The sequence below is a fragment of the Culex pipiens genome, chromosome 1, assembly GCF_016801865.2.
Source record: "Culex pipiens pallens isolate TS chromosome 1, TS_CPP_V2, whole genome shotgun sequence".
Lineage (NCBI taxonomy): Eukaryota > Metazoa > Arthropoda > Insecta > Diptera > Culicidae > Culex > Culex pipiens.
Genome location: NC_068937.1, coordinates 46740666 through 46762176, shown reverse-complemented (window position 1 = coordinate 46762176; position 21511 = coordinate 46740666). Strand labels below are relative to the sequence as shown.

At 36.1% G+C, this 21511-nt stretch overlaps 1 protein-coding gene across 2 annotated transcripts in view; it reads right to left on the bottom strand.

Moving 5' to 3' along the window:
• Positions 1–21511, bottom strand: part of LOC120428374 (uncharacterized) — a 107866-nt gene that overhangs the window by 19803 nt on the left and 66552 nt on the right. The window lies entirely within an intron of this gene.

The window sequence follows — 21511 nt, the reverse complement described above, 5'->3', positions numbered from 1 at the left end:
CTTGTTCAGCACACCAGCTTTCAAATGCACTAGGAACAATCAAAATCGAAAATAGGGGAGCCGAGGATTACGCGACACAAAATTTGGCAAAAAATTTACCACACACGGACATCACTCGAACTCCACGGAATTTATTTTCTCAAAATTCGAGGGTTGGAGATAGGCGAGTTCTGTCAAGATGAATCGATAGAGCGTCTAAAATCGATGCAGTGTGATTTTTTGACGATTTTTCCGAAGAAAATTCATGCTGAATCGACATATTTACGAAGATGAAAATGACGTCCAGCCTTAAAGTAAAACCTATACCTTTCTTTAGTAAGAAAGGCAAAAAGTAGATCGCTCTAAAAATTGATCCGGATTGCCGATCGATGTCGAATTTGTTTCAGATGCTCACTCATGGTCTGTACTATGAATGTAGAAAGAAATTTCGGATAAAATCGGAAATGAAAAGTGTTGGGAAAGGACACCAGGTGGGCTTTTACCTTTTTTTAGGGATTTTTTTTCTTTTGGTAGGTTAATCAAACGGCTCTAACTCCAGAACCAGATTATGGATCTGGATGAAAATTTGGGAGGTTGTAGAGCTCGAAAAATGAAATTTTTGAGATAAATAAAAGATATGAAAATGAAAAATTTTGACCATATTTTCATTTGAAAACTGTGTATTTTGTTGAAAAGTCTGGCCGCATCCGAAAACAGATGGATATTTCGAAATTCGGTCTCAAAATGACCCTTGTTCAGCACACCAGCTTTCAAATGCACTAGGAACAATCAAAATCGAAAATAGGGGAGCCGAGGATTACGCGACACAAAATTTGGCAAAAAATTTACCACACACGGACATCACTCGAACTCCACGGAATTTATTTTCTCAAAATTCGAGGGTTGGAGATAGGCGAGTTCTGTCAAGACGAATCGATAGAGCGTCTAAAATCGATGCAGTGTGATTTTTTGACGATTTTTCCGAAGAAAATTCATGCTGAATCGACATATTTACGAAGATGAAAATGACGTCCAGCCTTAAAGTAAAACCTATACCTTTCTTTAGTAAGAAAGGCAAAAAGGATAGGTCAGAAAGATAAACATTTATGAACAATCTTATGTTGTAACTGTCAGGCATAAAATCTCTACAAATAGTAAATAAATAGAATTGAGAAGAACAAAAAATGCTGGATAAAAACTAGGCTTAGTGATTTTTCACGCTCAAAAATTGCTAATTTCACGGGGACCTTAATTTCAAAACACCGAATTTCACGGAAATTTCGCGGAACGTGAAAAATATTAAAATATCTATGAAAATCTTAAGTTAAACTTACAGAAATTACTTTTCTGCTTAATTAAATATTAGTTTTCATTAATCTTAAAAAATCTTAACTTAATTTTAACGTGACACAAAACTTTTACTAATTTCATAAAATCCACTTGGTTTATGGATGGGCTTGATATATATTTTGAAACCAATATGTAGGGCAAGCGTATTGTCATTCATTGAGCTGTTTTTTAAATGTTGAACTTATATTTTTTACATTTTATTGAATATCAAAGCCAAATTAAACAAAACAATCTAACAATTAAAATAACTTTTTTGTGACATTTTGCCCAGTAATAATAGTTTTAGGTTTTCATCTCACTTTTCAAATACTAAATTTTAAATTAATACGCAAAAATAATTTAATCTGTAATAAAATCTTTAAAATTTATTCAAAATCAGAACAGAAAGCAAAAAAATGTTTTTTCAGCTTCCACGGGAACCATCCACCCAATTCTTTAATTATTTTAAATATCGTGAAAATTTAATAGTACTCAGAAAAAAATCTGAAATGTTCTTAAAACGTGTTTTTAAAAGAAACAAAAGCAATTTATTTAATCTTGAATAAACCAATTTCCTTAAAAATATATTTTCCAAATTTCAAATTTAATAATTGTAAAATTGTTGTTACGGTGAATGAAAATATTGCTAAAATCAGTTTGTTTCCAAAGAAAAATTGATAAACTATCATTTATAGTATCTAGATAAAAGCAATATAATTTCTCAATATTTTTCTTGACTCAGATGGAATTAAATTTTTCAATCTATTTTTTTTTGTTCCTCCGGTTATATCATTCACTGAATGTTTGCTTTTTATTGATTTTTAAAAATAAATCAAAACAATTTTAAAAAAATATATCACAACATACTTGTTCAGTCAATTTTAACTAATTTTGGTTGAAAAAGACAAATTTGAAAAAAATAAATACCGAGAATATTTTTTCTTCTATGACTGATTTTTGTAAACATCATTTAAGTATTAGTAGCATTCACTTCTCAGTAAATGTTTTATCAACTTCATGTTAATGTATGTTTGGCTGACAATGCTTCAAATGGTTCACATCACGGTTTTCTATTAAAAACTAATAAAATTTAATTTAGAAGTTTTTATGAATGAAATATTTTTCACATTGTTATTTTAAAGGATTGATTTGAGAAAATTGGAAAATTTCACGGGATTTCACGGAAATCTTCAAATTTCACGAATTTCACGCTGTCCGCGAAATCGTGAAAATTTACTAACCCTAATAATAACTGGCAACGCAAAAAAGAGTGTAGCGTCTTTATTTTAAATCTGTGGTTCACTAAAACCAAACACAATGCATCAATAGCGACTTGACGACCTGTCGATCTTTCGATTTTGAAGAAAATAGGAGAGTTTTTGCTTTGCCCTCAAAATGCAACGCTGTTGAAACTCATTTCGGACGAATAGTTTTGAAAATAATTTTTCAACAAAACAAAGAACTCACCCACAAATCCCACACTTAAACAAATATATCACACAAAAACGATTTTTTTTATATGTTGTAGTGGACAAATGTGCCAATTTTTTAGCTGTAGAGTATGACAGACTCTTTTTTTTGCGCTAAATTATGAATTTAAAAAATAGGGACTTGGGGGGGGGGGGGGGGTGTAGGGATAAGCGTGGTTGCCTCTCACCCAGTCGGCCTGGGTTCGATCCCAGACGGTCCCAGTGGCACACTTTGAGACGAGGTTTGTCTGATCACGCCTTCCGTCGGACAGAGAAGTAAATGGTGTAGGAGTCGTCTCCCTGGGCCCTGTCCCAGTGGAATCGCTGGTAGGCAGTAGGACTCACATTCCAAAGGTCGTCAGTTCGAATCCCGTGTGGAAGCTTAGGTGTGAAAAGAGGTTTGCAATTGTCTCAACAATCAAGCCTTCGGACACAGCCCGGGAGCATGTTGACAGCTCCCATACAAACTGAGCGTACCTCTTTTTGTGGGCCCAGTGGGCCTAAGATGGCGGTTGTTGATATTATCTAGCCAATTTTTTGAAAATGACGAGTATTTTAAATTAATATAGTTTTTGCCTTGTTTCGGTTTAAAACGACAAAATAAGCAGTTTGGAATTATGTTTGTAAAAAACTTGTTTAGAGATACGCCTTGTCCAAATATTAGTCTAGAACAGTTGAAAGAAGCGTGCCGGGAAAGCCGTCACGAAAAAAAACTTTCCCATGCAAATTTTGAGTTGCGTAATTAATGGGCGGATCCGACGAGGCCCACTGGTCATCTGTCGGTGAATACGCGCAACTCACGAAAACTGTCATCTTAGGGTCCGGCTGTTCGGACACCTAGTTTCGAGTAGGAATCTCGCAATCGAGAACGCCAAGGCAATGCTGCAGAGCGAATAATTTAGATTTTTTTTTGTGATTTTGAAAATGTATCGCAAATTCCCCGAAAAGCTTCCACAAACCATTTTTGGATGTAAAATGAATTTGGATTCAAAAGCATTTTTTTGTGATATTTTTCAACAAATGCACCGTTTTCGTGTTTAAGCCTTTTGGACGCTCCCTTGCAAAGTTATTCATAAATGGTTGATTTTGGGGTTTTAAAGTAAATTATGGCTGAAAATTACATTTTCGCTCATAGGCTGCCATTAATACAAAAACTAATATTTCTCCAAACTTTCGTCATTTCATAGGGCATGAGTTGGGCTACAATTGCCTTTCATTAGATTTGACCAAAATTAAGAATATACCCAGAATCCAGGGCTGTCTCATTGTTCCCCACTTCTTTCAGCCCATGGGGAACAATGAGACACTTTGATTTTTCTTCATTAAACTTTTCAAAAACTAGGGAAATTCTTGAAAACATGAATTGGAAGTGATTTTTGGCATATTTATTGAGTTTTAACTTCATTTAACCAAAAATATATTAAGGTCATTGGAATAAATAAATTGGTTTTACTAAATTTAAATACTTTTTAGTATAACTTTTGTAAATTAAAGTTTCAAGCTGGCAAAATTGCTTTAAAATGTTCATGGCAAGTCGCCTGCAATGGAACAATACAAAAATATGATGTTTTACTAGAAAAGTATTGAATTTCGTAGAGAGTCTCATTGTTCCCCACCTGACTCATTGTTCCTGCCAAGTGCGTCTGCAATGAGACAGTTGAATAGCTCTGGCTGTAGAGGTCGGATCCATCTCATATTTTGGTCAATGTTAGAACACATTAAAAGAAAAAAATGCTACAAAAAGCTCATTAAAACATGCTGATGAAAAAAATATAAAAATCGTTGAAAGTTAAAAACCAAAAGTGTCTCGTTGATGACTACTCTACCCTATATCTGGGTCAAGTTCCAGAAGGTTTGCTGATGTAGTTACAGCCATTTTAAAATGTTGTTTCCGACTTTTTCTATGGAAATCAAATAACGAAAATAATATTTTAAAATGGTTGTATCTCGAGAACTACATAAGAAAATTTTCTGAAACATGGCCCAGAGATACTCGACAATCATATGAATCAAAATTCATCATTATCTCGAAATGCATATTCTTTAAAGTGCTGAAATTGTATTTATTTTATAGATTTTCTTAGAAAAAGTCGGAAATAACATTTTAAAATGGCTCTATCTCGAGAACTACATCAGCAAACCTTCTGAAACTTTTGCCCAGAGATACTTGACAGTCATCTGAAGCAAAATTCATCATTATCTCAAAATGCATATTCTTTAAAATGTCAAAATTGTAAGACAATTATTGATTTTCTTAGAAAAAGTCGGAAATAACATTTTAAAATCGCTGCACAGTGGGCGAAATGGAACCCAAAATCGGACTTAATTGAACGCGGCTGGTTCCCTGGTATGAAAAATAGTGTTTCTTATGTAAAAAAATCCGGGAAATCGATTGGTGATGGTTTCATCCACCGCACAAAACGGCAAAGGGTCCATTTTGCCCCAATTCCCCATTTTTTTACATTTTTTCTTGAAAATCGGTCTGTATTTAGAGCGGATGCTTTATGCGGCCATCAAAAATGCACTTAACTTATGTGAAAATGTCCCAGGAATCCAGTAAAAATAACCACTTGCTCCGCAAAAATCATCTTGGGTCCATTTGACCCCAATTCCGCTATAAAAGCATTTTTGGCCATTTTCAAATGTTAGGTCAGATTTTACAAATCTGAACATATTTTTATAGTAAAGATCAGACAATTTTACATAAGAATGACGATTTGCACTTGCTTGTTTGACTCATTTATGTTGATATAGAAATTAAACTAAATAAAAAGATTGAAGAATCAGTTTTGGGCCAATTTTCCCAAACGCAGAATAAACTACCTTTTACATATTTTTTATTTTTATCAATATAAATGTGTTTAACTATCAAGTGCAAATCGTCATTCTTATGTAAAATTGTCTGATCTTTACTATAAAAATATTTTCAGATTTGTAAAATCTGACCTAACATTTGAAAATGGCCAAAAATGCTTTTATAGCGGAATTGGGGTCAAATGGACCCAAGATGATTTTTGCGGTGCAAGTGGTTATTTTTACTGAATTCCTGGGACATTTTCACATAAGTTAAGTGCATTTTTGATGGCCGCATAAAGCTTCCGCTCTAAATACAGACTGATTTTCAAGAAAAAATGTAAAAAAATGGGGAATTGGGGCAAAATGGACCCTTTGCCGTTTTGTGCGGTGGATGAAACCATCACCAATCGATTACCCGGATTTTTTTACATAAGAAACACTATTTTTCATACCAGGGAACCAGCCGCGTTCAATTAAGTCCGATTTTGGGTTCCATTTCGCCCACTGTGCGCTGTTTGTCGAAAATAACATCAGCAAACTTTCTTAAACTAATGATGCAAAAAACAATTGCATATTCTTTAAGATTGCTAAAATTGTATACTTAGATTGTTTTTGTTTTCTTATTGAAAATCGGATGAAACATCTTAAAAGGGCTGTATCTCGAAAACTACATCAGCGATATTTTTATTTTTTGCATAGAGGTGCGCTATAATGTAAGGAATCGATAGACCCCGAAATCTCGGATTGCATTTTTTTTTCTCATAATAACGGTATTTTGAGCACCGTGAAGGATCAAAGAAAATAAAAATAAAATCAGAAAATGGACGGTAGAGGTTTGATGGATATAAACGATGATCAACCAAAGTGATTTTAATCAATATCGGTAAAGTGCCAAGCTTTTGAATGTTCGTAATTTGTGAGATGTCTTTATTTTCTTATTCAAAAAATATTTACGTACAATTTCTTAAAACTCGAGATCTATTTAAATTTATGTGTTTATCATTCAATCCGATGATGATTTCTTGAAATCGCAGTCATTCTTCAAAACTGTCATAGTCTAAAGATAACCTGTAAAATTTCTCACGACTAATGACGTTAACAAAGCCAGTCGGCATCAACTGGTTACGTGTTCTCGCATCTAGTATCTGCTCTGATTAACGACCAAACCGTGACGTCAAGTCTGATCTACTACCATATGCCAGCAACATACAGCAAATGGTCCTCAACGACTTGGCAGTCTTCATCTTTTCTAGCGAACGAACGAACGAACGATCTTACTCCGGCAAAGATGAATGAGAAAACGTCGTCATTTTCTTGAAGCGCCACAATTTTGACGTATTTTTCCCCCGTTGGAAAACTTGATGAAAATCATAAGAATATGTTTGCGTCCTCCGCAGTGTTCAACCTTAGTCAGTTGGCAAACAACACTTAAACCGCCGCGCGGCTTCTATAAATAAACTGACCGATTTGAATGCTCTCGCTCTCTCTCTCTCCGTTGGCGGTATCGCTTTGTGGCCAGAGCGACCGTTCCGGCGGATGATGTGGTCGGTGGTGGCCGGCCACAATCTGGGTCATCCAATGTCCAGAGGAGGCCTCTTGCGAAGAGAATCCGCGGTTGATGTTGCGTTGACATACGGCCTGGTTCGCGTCGATATAAATAAATTGGACCGTGGGAAGATTTCAGGTGACGGATGCAGGTCCCGCGGTGCCAAACGGAATGTGGCGGCATTCGGCGGACAGTGGATTCAGTGGACGATGTGATTTGGGTTTTATTTTGTTTTATTATTGGGATTTCAGATGCGATGAAAATGCACGCACGGTTGGTTTTAATTTGCCGATTGTTATATAGAGCAGATAAATTCGTGGTCACTTTTGATCAATTGGAATGTGCCTGTTTATTTGATTTACCTGGATTTTTTACTTCTGCTTGGAATCCTTTTTTTCAATCATGATTATAATAAGAGAAGAAAAACTTTTAATGACTCATTTAGTAAACATTCAAAACGTACTTTTTGCAATTCCGCCTTGAAACTACTTAGGCTTCATCCATAAAGTACGTCACGCTAAAATCAGCCAAAATTTACCCCCCTCCCCTCCTTTGTCACACTTTTCCTATACTTATAAAACGCAATGTTACACTTGCTCAGACCCCCCCTCCCCCCCTAGAGCGTGACATACTTTATGGATGACGCCTTACTTTTTTGTTAATCTAGAACGATGAAACAACCTACTTTTCTCTACCAAAAATCACAGAATCGAACTTTTCAAAATTAATGCTGAAAAGTTCTGCTTTCAGTACTGAAATGGATGCTGAAAAGTTCAACAAGTGCTGAGAAGTGTTTTGAAAATTAATACCTTTCTACATTTTTTTTGATTAAAAAAAGATTCATTGACTAAATACATAGACATTTGACTTATAATTCTGTTCAAAAGGTGTTTTTCGGAATTACACAAAAATGTTGTATGGAACTCGTAACAATACTTGATTCATCACTCTTCGTATATACAACGATAACAGTACAGTACATAACAGTAGTTCATGCAACAAGTTGTAAAAGGAGATATTTCAGCACGAGTCGTACATTTATCTAACGAGGTTTATCGAGTTGGATAAATACGACAAGTGCTGAAAAAATCATGTTTTGCAACTCGTTGCTCGCAACATTTTTTGCAACTCCGAAAAATGCTTTTTGAGTGAAATTTTTTGTCAATCATCCATGTGTTAAGTAAATTCACCATCCAAGAAAAAAAGGCATTGAAAGGTTTTATTTTCCATTCTGTTCACAGAAAAAAAAGTTGAATTTTGGAATGTTGAAAATTTGGTAGGTTGAATATTACCTCTTTTTTTGAGTAATATTACATAAAAATGTGTAAAAATGTGAACCTGATGAATATTCATCAAAAACTGATGAAAATTCATTATTTTCTGGGGTAAAATATATCATTTATTTTGCAACAAATTCTGTCACCATTTCCTGATGAATATTACCATCATTTTTTTTCTGTGTTTTTTTTTTGAGGGAAAAGTAGGTTTTTTCAATTAAATATACTTTAGAGGAATAAGAAGGTCGTTTTCAGGGTTAGTGATTTTTCACGGTAAAAAATCGAAATTTTGCGGCATGCCAATTACAAAACATTGGAATTTCACGGCAATTCCACGGTACTCTAAAAACTGCTCAAAATAAATGTTAAAATGAGCTCTTTTAGCGTAATTATGAACAGAAAATTGTTTTAAAAGTAAGTAACAGATAGAATCTTCTGACACAAATGATTATTTTGAAAAAAAATGTATTTGATTTATTTTGAATTTTTTTTGGAGAATTTCCGTCAGTTAAATTAATGATTCAGCAAATTTAATTTAATTTCATTGAGATAAGAAGTAGTAAAAGAATTGTATAAAACTAACAATATATAAAACATTATTTGTTTTCCTAGGTTCAACAATAGATGAATTCGAGTATTTGAATAAATTTTAGGCAAAACTCATAAAAGCAGTTGATAATTGCAGAAAATTATAATACATTGCAAATGCTCAACAAATAACTTTTTTGTGTTTTCTTTCATTGTAGAAGCGATTTATCAATGAAATATTAAAAATTTCGCGGCATTTCACGGTGCATACACAATTTCACAGCCAGGGGCAAATTTCACAGATTACGCGGCTTAGGCGAAATCGCGAAAAAAAAACTACTTTTTTACAATTCCGTCGTGAAACTACTTACTTTTCCTGTCATTCTTGAACGACGAAATAGCCTACTTTTCTGTACCAAAAATAACAGAATCGAATAGCAACACTTGTAACGTTCTGCGTTGATTTGGGAATTTATAGTTTATTTTTTATTTCATTGGTAGAAATAATGCACATCTTTACCCTACTCATATTCTAAGGTTCGTTTCCAATAAGCGAAAGCTTGTTTCTTGGCTGCAGGGTTATAGTATTAGTAAATCTTAAATACCAAGGGTACGTTCTTGAGTACGTTGGTCGTATTTTTAGTTTGCTATAAAGTATTGCAAGTTTTGCGTGCGGGGTCGTATCTGTAAATACCAAGAGTGTGCATGTGGGTGGTTAGAAAATTTGCAGTTCAAAATATAGGTGGCAGTAAATACTTAGTTTAAAAAAAAATTAATTATTCTTAACTATTTGATTCCATTGGGTAACACAAATGTCAAAAATCCTCTGAGTCATGACGAAGAGGGTTGCTGGCTAGAAAAGTTTTCCAACTCGTCCATTTCGATTACGGAGCGGCTGGAATAAAGAAGTGCGCGTCGCGAGCAATCTTTATAAAGTTTAATTTTTTCCTTTTTACGTTCAATTTTTCTAAGGTAAAAGTGTATATGGTGCGAGTGCTTTGAAGTGAATTAACTTAAATATTTTCCTATCCATTTTTTTGTAGTTCTTTCGAATTATTGAAACTTAAATAAATTTCGCGTCGAACTTCTTTAGTGAAATAATCTTTCGTAAAATAAAAGGTAAAGTAATTGAATTATATTAGGAGTTGTGGGAACTAATTAGTTGCATTGGACAGCAGCGTCGTCCCACGGCGCTTTTTATTACGGGCTGGATTTTTCTTCGCGGGATCTGCGGATTTCGTGCGTCGAGGCGATCAGCTACAAGCGTCGCCATCTTGTCGTTTGGAGGTTAAAGTTCGGATTTTGGGCAAGCTGCCTGGCAGCGCCGCCATCTTGTGCTAGGAGCAATTAAAGGGTCGCAAGCTCGTGTGCCACGTTACGGCCCGCCCATTGGGGTAGCTAAACAGAGGCGAGTGGCAAGTTCGTTAAATTAACCGTAACGAAATTAACGCAGTGGTCGTCAATTGCCACCGTCGTTTAAAGTCACCAAAGAGGTGACAGCCGAGAGCCGGTATTCGCTGTGCGCGCCAATTACGTTCAGTGTTTGCCAGTCCAAGGGGAGGGTTCCCGTGGCCTTTATCGGTTGTGTAGACGGAAACAGTAGTACGTGAAGGCCGGTATTGATACCCCAGCGTCCCTTCCTGCGGAAATAATCCGGATTAGCTCGATTCGTCGTGCGTAGTGCTCTCTGGCCCCGAAACCGGAAGTCTTCCGCCAGCCGCGCCACCCTCTGCACCTTTAATTCGGCCAATTTGCACACGAGCGACCCCCGCGTGTCACCACACCGAACACGCCGGTTATCGGAGCAAACCCAGACGCCATCTTGCGGCCCAAGGCCGAACCGAACGAGTTCGTCGTTTACCAAGCAGCGGACCACTGGGAGGACTACTAAACGCGCCTGTTGCAGCGCGCTGAAGGAACACCACGAAGCGTCGCACACCCCTGGTCGTGCGACATCCACACTGCCAGCAGCGTGTTCATCGGAGCGGCGCCGGCATCGGAGCAACGTGTTCATCGGCGGCGGATTCGCCGCGCTCACGCACACCACCGTAAGCCCGAAAAACCTGCGCAGGTATGTGGGAAAATTTTATCATGGCCATGAGGTTTTTCCCCGGGGGGCTGTCCAATGCTAGGGAGATTGTAGGGGATAGGTTTGTGAGGGATTAAAGAAAGTGAAATGAAAAATCTTTAGTTTTTCTTTGTTTCGACGGAGTAAAAAGTTTGGTGGTTCTTGGAACCAGAAATAAATTCATGCCTTAAATCACTCACACTGTTTTATTATTTACGTTCTTTACGTTCGGTTTTGAATATCCATTCCTTATCTTCCGATTCTCTTTAGAGTTTTGAATGGTTGAAAAGTGTTTCGCTGTGAACTTTCTGGATTCAAATAGTCGATTAAGGCTTTGTTTGCCACACTGTTTATTATCTACCTGATTTCGAGCAACTCTTGGTATTGAACAGATCTGACGTTTCGCGCATTTAAACCGTATTAACGACCCTGAAAGAATTAAACCTCATGCTTAGTCGGGCAATTAAAACATGACCAGTGGTCTCTCAACTTGAGAGTGGCGCATAAGCCACTGTGTTACAGGCTTTCCCTAGCTCGGTTTGGTGAACGGTTACACACTTTTCAAAATAAATGCTGAAAAGTTCTACTTTTCAGCACTGAAATGGGTGCTGAAAAGTTGAACTTTTCAGCACTTGTTTCGAAAAGTAACACTTTTCAACATTTTTTTTTTGATTTAAACGATTTATTGACAAAATACGTGAAAATTTGACTTAAAATTTCACTCAATGGGTGTTTTTCGGAATTGCAAAAAATGTTGTATGGAACTCGTTGCAAAACTTGATTTTTTCAGCACTCTTCGTATTTATCCAACTCGGTGAACCTCGTTGGATAAATGTACGACTCGTGCTGAAAAAATCCTCTTTTTGCAACTTGTTGCATAAACTACTACTTTAGCATCCATTTGAGTGCTGAAAAGATCATCTGTTCTGCTCTTGTTTCGAAAAGTAATATGTACCGTCATCAGGGGGGACATTGGGTCTGGGCGTGAAATTCGAGAATGATAGGAAAAGTAGGTAGTTTTACAACGGAATTGAAAAAAAAAATACTTTGACTTTATTTTAAATATTTGTATTGTTGTAGAGAATGGTAACTTGCTTTTTCAGAATTTGTAGGCTTTGACTCTTTTGACCTACTCCAACTTCAAATTTTCATGGAAATTCCCCATTTACTCGAGCTTGGATGTTAAGGCGTTAAAATATTTTATTTTGCATTTAAAACTGAGCCATCAGTTTTATCTTTATCGATTTCAATTCTGAAATATTCAATATAACCCAAAAAAAAAAAACCTTGAGAATTTTTGTCATTCTTCTTATGAAAGAAGTTTCAATTTTTCGTGCTATCTTGACACACCCTTAAAATGCTACAACTGGTCAAAGGGATTCCATGTCAGAACGCGTTTGACACACCTGCATGCCCGACTACCGTAAACATTTCGATGCCTCTAAGCTCTCTTATGCTAACTAGATAAGAAAACCAGCAAGCTTAGCACAAGAGAGCACAGAGCCATCGATTTGTAATCATAACTTGGGTTTCCGAAAACCAAACCAAACTATACTTGTTTGACGAGATGACGCCCTTTTAAAACAACTCTTACATAGATATCAATGATTTTTTTCTGAAAATATTCACTTTTTTTTAGATTTGGCAATAATTTTTAATTGATAGCCTGAAATTCAATTGAAAACGACTGAATTTAATACCCCAACAAGCTGTCAAAAGTTTTAATTCCTTGAAGCCACTTCTTCCTCCTTTCCTAAAACAGTTCACAACCGCAAAACCCCCAGAAAAACCCCGAAGAAAATGTCTGAAACGTGACCATGAAAGTAATTTGCAGCTTTTCTCCGGAGGGGTAGCATATTAATTCAGTGGTTGGACAACCAGACATAAAAGGGGGGGGGGGGGGAGCAATGTTTTGGGGCGTCCCTGCTCTTCCCCGTAAATCCTGATGCTTATTGCTGGCTCGTAATTAAATTTTACCGAAAAAGGCTGCGTTTTAATTTTTTGGGAGCCTCATTGGGGAAGAATTCCTTGGCGAAACGTGCTTCAAAGTTGCAGGGAAATGTTGTCCCGAAAAATGATCGTAACTTTTTAATAGTCACTTCACTGCTGTGTTTGCATCTTTAAACAAACCCGAAAATGTCATCCAAAGTGACGCTAATTGCCTGTCCGTCAGTTGTTTTCGTTTGATTTAGTTCGGAGAGGAGTGGGAATCTTTTTGAGAGCACCAAAGCAGTGCACTCCCCTGTGATGTTTTTTTGTGAACACTGAAGATTTTTTAACATCCATTTGAGCGCTGAAAAGTTTTACATTTCAGTACTTGTAGCGAAAAGTAAGACTTTTCAATACTGTTTCGAAGTCAAATATAACAAACATTGCATTAATTACTGTTGTTATGAACTTATGATGCATAAATTGAACAATATTGGGTTGTTATGTCTGGTAGGTTTCCAACAGTAGAAAAATTATGTAAATTACGGTGATTTATAACTTCAAATGCCATAATTAACATCAACTTGTTTTCAGTAGCATCAGATCCTTCTGGTTCTAAAAGACAAAAGAAACCTCTCAAGTGATTCCCGGTGACATAATGGCTAATCTAGCAGCATTAACTAACAAACCAACTGCCCATAGTTCTCACTGGCAAGTTCTACCCGGCCGTGGGAAAATATACGACCGGCCCGGTGCCATCCCCGGTTTCTGGCATCGGTTCAAGAATTTCCACGCTCGGTGAAACGTTAACGAGTACGCTAAATAGGGCCCTCAGAAGTGGTCGCACGACGACGCAAATTTTGCCAATAAAACCCGTTTTTGCATGCGTAACGCAACGCGTGTAAAATTACACGCTCAAATTGCTCGAAAATGACAACGAAGTTTGATTTTCCAGCTGCACCAGGGGTAAATTTACAACCTCATCGAAATGATAATTGCCACGCTCGCTCGGTAGGACTAATTCGTGGGCGATAATGACGCGCGAGCAGTATGATTACCACCACAAATCATCCTGGAGGGGTTGGCCATCATCGCGGGTTGTGACCGGGCTTTTGTTGACCAACCGAGGCAGGGCCCCCCCGGATGGCATAATTACAGTGATGCCAAACCCGCGGTGACATACGTTACACCGGTTGACGAAAATTGTTTGAAGTTACGCTAGAACTGTCAAATTTTAGCGTATTGAATGCGAGCAACTCTCAACGAGAGCGCACGCACACTTTTAAAACAATGCGATGGACGCCGCTGCATCACCAATACAGTTGAAACTGCTCGAATTTGCTCACTTCTTGACGTTGCACGGAGAGAAAAAAGATTTTTTGCGCACACTTCCAGAAATTAACTAAATTTGCAAACCAGTGCATCCCACCATCCTAGAATCCAGCGCAAACATTAGAGCTGCAATTCCTGATACAACAACGTCAACAAATCGATTGCAATTCCTGCAGCAGCAGCAGCTGGCAAACTTCGTCAACCTCCCCGGCTTTCTCTCTGTCTGCACTATTTTGGATCCAGCCGGCAGCATTTTGTTATTGTACATAATGACGCGCACTTTTAACAACTGTCATTAGCCAGATGGCGTTGAAAATGGTCCGGGAGGACAAATTTAACCCTAGAATAAAGTTTTAAATTTTTGTTTTTATTTTTGACTTTTCACAATCAGTTAAATTTGACAATCTAGTCAAACAAAACTTTATTCTGTCTTGTGGTTTTTGCTCCAGCAATCGGACCTGCTGATGGTGGGTAGCACACACACGCCCCCGGATGTTTGGAAATTTAAGGTTATAGTCACGTGACCGCACCGAAAATCCGGCGTGAGCCGGCTGGCCTGTGGTCGCGCTGCAATTTTATGAAATCGAGTTGCCGCTGTTGGCGGGAAATGTTTGTGCTAATTATGTGTGACAGTGACACGCACACGATGGAGTGTATTTCTGTTCGATGTGTGTCTCATATTTTGAGGTAAAATAACAGTTTATTATCGAATTATTTGATTTTAGAAAATGATACTTGGGTCATTAGGGTGTAATATGGTTGTATGGAAAAAAATAAAGTTGCCCAAATTTAGTGAGCACAGCAACTTTTCAGTTCCTTATGGGGTCCTAAACAACTCCCCAAAGTTTGGGAATGATTGGTTTAGTCCTCACTTTGCGCAAAGCGATTCAATTTTCCATATAAATTTGTATGGGAAAATCTATTTTTTTTCTTTTGATTTTTATAAAATCCATGTTTCACGCTGTACTAAAACCGGATTGGGGTGCTCTACAATTTTCCCGAAGAGAGTATGGTGCTAGCTTGCTCCTAAAAAAAGATACAGCGTGTTCAAAACTCGTCTAAATCGTGTTTTTTGCTCGAAAATCACGTTTTAGACGAGTTTGTGGACGCTGTATCTTCTTTCAGGGACAAGCTAGCACCATACTCTTTTCGGAAAAGTTGTAGAGCACCTTTCAGAGCATCCGAATATGAAACCGGTTTTAGTACAGCGTGAAACGTGGATTTTATAAATATCAAAATAAAAAAAAGGTTTTCCCCATACAAATTTTTATGTAAAACAAGCTGAACCCGAAAAACTTCGTCTTTTCCTTTTTTCGTTTGTTGACGTTTTTAGCTTTTTCCTTGTTCAGCCTCCTATGATCAAAATTTGATTTTACTCAACTTTTTCCATACAATCTGCAGATTTTCCGGAATCGGTTCCAGAGTGGCCAAAGTTGCCACTTTTTGGCGTAAGAACCTTCCTTGGGCTTATACGAACCCAACGCAACAAAGAGCACCTCGATCCGACGCTCCGTATTGAACTGATTCGCGTTCGAACAAAACCATCGAAATTTTTCATATATATATAGATTGAATCGCTTTGCGCAAAGTGAGGACTTAACCAATCTTTCTCAAACTTTGGGGAGTTGTTTAGGACCCCATAAGAAACTGAAAAATTGCTGTGCTGGAAAATCGATTTTCATATTACACCCTATTGGGTCATTCTCTGCCAACCTCACACGAAATCGGATAAAGTTGCCCCGACCCCTCTTCGGTTTGTGTGAAACTTTGTCATACGGGGTAATTTTGGTCGCTGATCAAGAATCTTAAGTCCGTTTTTTTGATATCTCGTGACGGAAAAGCGGTACGACCCCTTCCATTTTTGAACATGCGAAAAAATACATGTTTTTCAAACATTTGCAGTCTGTAATGGTGATGATGTGGAAATTTGGAGTCAAAAGGACTTTTATGTAAAATTGGACACCCGATTAGATGGCGTACTAAGAATTCCAAAAAAACGTATTTTAATTTTTTATTTTGAACAAAATTGTTCATTTAAAATTTCGAGTATTTTGTAACTCCGCAGGGTTATTTTTATAGTGTAACAATATTCTACAGAAATGTACACTGAAAATACGCCACACGTTTTATTCAAGTGCCCAAACACTTGAATGATTGAATAATGCCACATCATAGATTTAATTGGTTTGTGTTTCAACATCATTCCAAACCATTATCAAATGCAAGTGTTTGGGCGATTTAATGTTTGGTATATTTTACATGTTATTGTAATTCGGGTGGCTCAAGCTTTTCAAGTGATTTGCTCATGAATTTGTCCCACTACCTTTAACTATTCAAAGTGAAGAGCAAAACACTTAAAATTGATCTTAAGATCTACCCAAAACAGGCACTATTCAAAGTCAACGTGAAGTCCACATGAATTTAATGTGAAACACTGATTGATTTTAGAGCGACTTTCATCGAAGGCTAGAAGCTAGGCTAGAACGAATAGCGCAAAAAACTCACCCGTCTTCAACTGGCCAGCCGGCGCAGTGGTAGCGAGCACGACTAGCAATCGAGAACCTGTATATCGCTTGTACGTACTTTTAGTTTTCAACCCCATTTAAAATTCAAGTGTTTAGCTATTGACATTATTTCATGGCCAATCACCGAAATTTTCAAGTGTTTTGCGATTGATATTTGAGTGCTCTGTACAGCAGGGCCAGATCATGTGTAGAACACTTCGTTGAGCTGTGAAAGTTTTGCTCAGTGCATATTCTTTTGGAAATTTTATTAGTTATTCCACTGTAAATATTTTGTATTTTAGTCTAATGAACTAGAAACAGTGTGTTATACATATTTCTGCGAAGAAAAACATGTTTGCTTAAGCTTTTTAAATTAATTTTTATTTAACTATTTAAAAAAAAAACAAGCGATAGCAAGATGAAAGTACTGATGTGCTCAACATATTAAAAGTCTGTTTTATTCAAAATTTATTTATTTAAGCTAAAATAAAGCTATGAAAATATTTTACAATTTTCTTTTTTTACAGCCTCAGCTTAAGTTTGAATTGAGTATTTTTCTCAGTGTCACCCAATTTTCCCTCATTTTTAAATTCGCGGTATCTTAAAAACTATTTGTGCAAATTCCAATGCTAAAAAAGGTGAAATTTTGCTCTTTTCTAGAAAAAAAAACTATTTTTTTAGAGTCAAGAGTAATGTTTTGAAAGGGCTAAAAAACTTGTTTTGAACATTATTGAAATATTTCTCCTGATTTTAAAATATTTAAGTTTCACTATTTAACATTGACCCAACAGTTTCTGAGAGATTATGATAGAAAAATAAGAAGAACTTGGCTGATCCATTTTTTATTCAAATGTCAAGCCTAAAATCAAGTGTTTCAAACAAAAAGTGTCACCAAAATTTCAAGGTATTTTGAAAAACAATAATTAAAAAGCCGTAGGTGCTTTGTTTGATCCAAATTCAAAAATAAACAATATTCACTATATCGTGAATAATTTACAATCGATTCCCGCATAAAAAAGTACCATATAAAAACTTTTTTTCATATGGTAATTGAACTTTAAACTATATTGTTACTACCATTTCCAAAAATGTTTGACTACTATTTTAAAAATGGTAATTATATGGTTGGCATGAATTTTTACTATCTCACAAATGGTTTAACCATCTGGCATAAGGGTGGTTAGCAATGGTAACCTTAAAAAACTCAGTACTATTTTCGTCAAAAAACTGTTTGTTGTATGGTAAATAAATGGTTTAAGTACTATTTGGCAAAAAGTAACCTTAAATCAAACAGTTCACAAATAGTTTAATATAGTTAAATTTTAATTTTGGGAAATTGAAAAAACGATTTCACAAATAATTACCATTTCTCAAAGTGTCATTGTATGATCCAATATGGTCATCAAATGGTAATTTTTTATCCGGGTTGTACATGTTTTTTCAATCAAAATTTAAATTTTTAGCAATATTTTTTTAAAAACATGCAATAATTTTTTTATGACCTTATCACTTGAACTTCATTTTCAAATACCTTATTTCATTATTTTTAGTTTAATAAAGATTTTTTTTTATAAAATAATTTTTGGAACGATCTAAACGTTAAAGTTAAGGAAAAAAATATTTTCGCTGATTTATTGATATTTTGACATTTTTGAACAGTAATGTAAAAATGTTTAAAAAAAAATTAATACTCATTGTTTAATTTTTTTGAAAATAAGGTTTTTTTTTCGCTCAACCATGTCTTTTGGTGCTCAACCTCGACTCGCCGAGAGACATTAAACACATTCAAAAATTCAAATTGTTCGCTCTACAGCATTGCCTTGGCGTTCTCGATTGCGAGATTCCTACTTGAAACTAGGTGTTCGAAGGTTTGATTGATGAGTCAATTGTAAACCTCTTTTTACACTTTAGCTTCCATCCACTCCGGGATTTAAACTGACGACTTTTGGATTGTTAGTCCAACAGCCTACCAGCGAATCCACCGAGACAGAACCCAGGGAGACGACTCCTGCACCTGGACTGAGCTTACGTCAAGTCAAATTTATAAAAAAAAAAACAAGCAAAAAGTATCACATAATCGTCACAAATTTGCAAAGTATCTAAGAATTTACAAAAATATAATTTTTCCTAGCTTGGTTTTGCTTCTTTTCCAATCTTTGATTCCAAAATATTTTTTTTTAAAAAGATCAAAACTCGGATTAGTTTTCAAAAAGACGTAAGAGCCATTGGTAAACAAAGCTCTTTTTGCAACGGTACTCGACCTACTAACGAAAAAACAATTTCAAAAATGCTTGAGATTGTTCATCTACACGTCCTTCAAGTGCTCTAAATTAAAGATAAATGAAATTTTGTTTCAATTTGGAGAAAAATTAAAATTAGTGTCGGAGGTCACGGTGGCTCTTACGGCTTTTTGAAAACTCACCCGAGAAAAGGCCTTTAATTATTTAAAATGCATGAATCAACGTTAAAAATGTAATCAAACTTGTTAAAAATCGAGTTTACAAGTTATTTCGATAAAAAAAATATTTTTTTTTTGATAATGATCGATTTTTCCCTCATATTTGAGGAAACTTTTTGAAGGGGTGAGCTAACAAAAAAATGCACTGCCCCTAATCACAACCTACAATTCAGTTGCAAAGTAACCGCCGACAATACAAGTCGCATTCTCAACACCAGTCCGCAGTTTGTGTGCGCGTCGCCGCTTTTTCAAAATGTGCACCGTAGACAAAAACAGTGTGGTTCTGGATTTTTGTCAACTCCAAAACCAACCAAGCCCAAAGCTTGTAAAAAAACTTCTCGCTGACCTTCAAATAAACCAAGAAAACTTGCGAGAATTGCAATTATGCAATAGAAGAAGAATAGCCGTGCTGCAGTTCGCCGATTCAGCAATGGCCTCGTCCATCATCGACAAACCTCTGGTACACAGAAAAAAATAATGTAAATTTGGAAGCTTTAATTTTGGAAGGTTGAATATTACCTCTTTTATGATGTAATATTACCTCAATTTAGACTGAAAAAGTGACATTACACCAGAAAAGTGGTAAAATTACACATTTCCAGAGGTAAAATTACACCTTTTTTTCTGACATAAAAGATGTACCCCTTCCCAGATGTAATATTACCATGATTTTTTTTTCTGTGTATATCAGGGTTGCAAAATCCCGATTTACCTGGACAACAACGCTACGGAAGTTCGTGTGCTTGACCTACCTCTAGGCATAAGCAATGATGACGTAGTCAAAGTGATGAGTAAATACGGCGAAATTTTAACCATCACCAACGACCGCTGGATTAACTTCTTCCCAGGGATCCCAAATGGAGTTCGGACCCTGCGGATGTTGCTGAAACAGCCAACGCCGAAATCAATCACTGTAAACAACGCTGCTGCAGCAGTGACGATTATAGGCAAAAAATCGCTTTGCAAACTCAAAGCAAAGAACAAAAAATGTGGGGATTCGAGTAAAAAGGTGAACCAAAAAAGCAGTACACCACCGACTGAACCTGAGCCAAGCAGCAGCAGCAGCAGAAAAAGCAACAACAGTAAACCAGACCAAAATGCAATGGAAACAAGTGAAATTGCCGAAGAATCTAACGATGGATTCGAGACCGTGCTTTCTAAGCACACTCGCAAATCCCGGAAGCGCTTACAAGCATATTTGGACGCGGATTACGACTTAAGAACAAAACGAAGAGAGATGGCTGAAGAAGAAACAACAGATGAAGAAGATGAAGATGCCATACAAGCAAAATATTATTACAATAAGTGTTATGAGTTAACGGTTAAATCCTCGAAGGAAGAGGACGAAGAAAAAAGTAAAGAACTTGATAATTTAAGATCCAAATTTGCCCGTAAATATTTGAAACTAAGACAGAAATCGTTAGGCATGGTATCAATTATTGAAATATAGCCAGACAAGTGATCAAAAACTTTGTAAACTTTCCTCTTCTACTATCCACCTTGAAGAGACGAATGCACAATGGTGTAAAATCTCTATAATAAATCAAAAAAAAAACAACCTACAATTTAACTAAAGATACTAAAAGTTGATCATAGGGTGCATGGAGAAAAATTCATCTAAATAAAAAAAAAAAACAAAAAAAAGTCATATTGCAAAACACTGAGAGAATTACACTCCTGGCATAACTTCTTGAAGGATAACTTTAAATATCAACACTTTCGGGCTCTAAGAATGCTAAATTTTCTAGAAAACTGATTTCCACGATTTGCGTTACAGACCACTGTGCATTGATATTAAGCTAATCTTTTATACAGCAATTCCCCACGAAAACAGCATGACTCGAAAAAAAAGTTCTCCGATCGGGCTCAAAATTTTTCTGGGGGTTCCTTGGCCGAAATAATTAGACCCGTATTTTTTGTACCAAAATTTTCGTAATTAAAAGACGCAACTTTTGGTACCATAACATGTATAGGTCATTGCTGAAATTTTAAAGTTATCGCAGTTTTAGTGAAAAAAGTCGATTTTTTCCCGTTTTCGTCATTTTCCCATTTTTGCGCGTGGCGCGTCGAAAAACCCAGTTTTTATTTTCAAAAAATCGTATCTCAGAGTATTGAAAACATAACTTCACCATTTTTTGATATGTTTTGTGAAATTTTCCGAGGAATCCGATAAAAATATTTTCAGACATAGGCTCTTTGGTCCCGAGACCTTCAAAACAGCATTTTAAGTTTTCATACGACTTTTTCAAATGTTAAGCTAGATTTTTGAAACTTCTTACTATTTTTCCCAAATAGC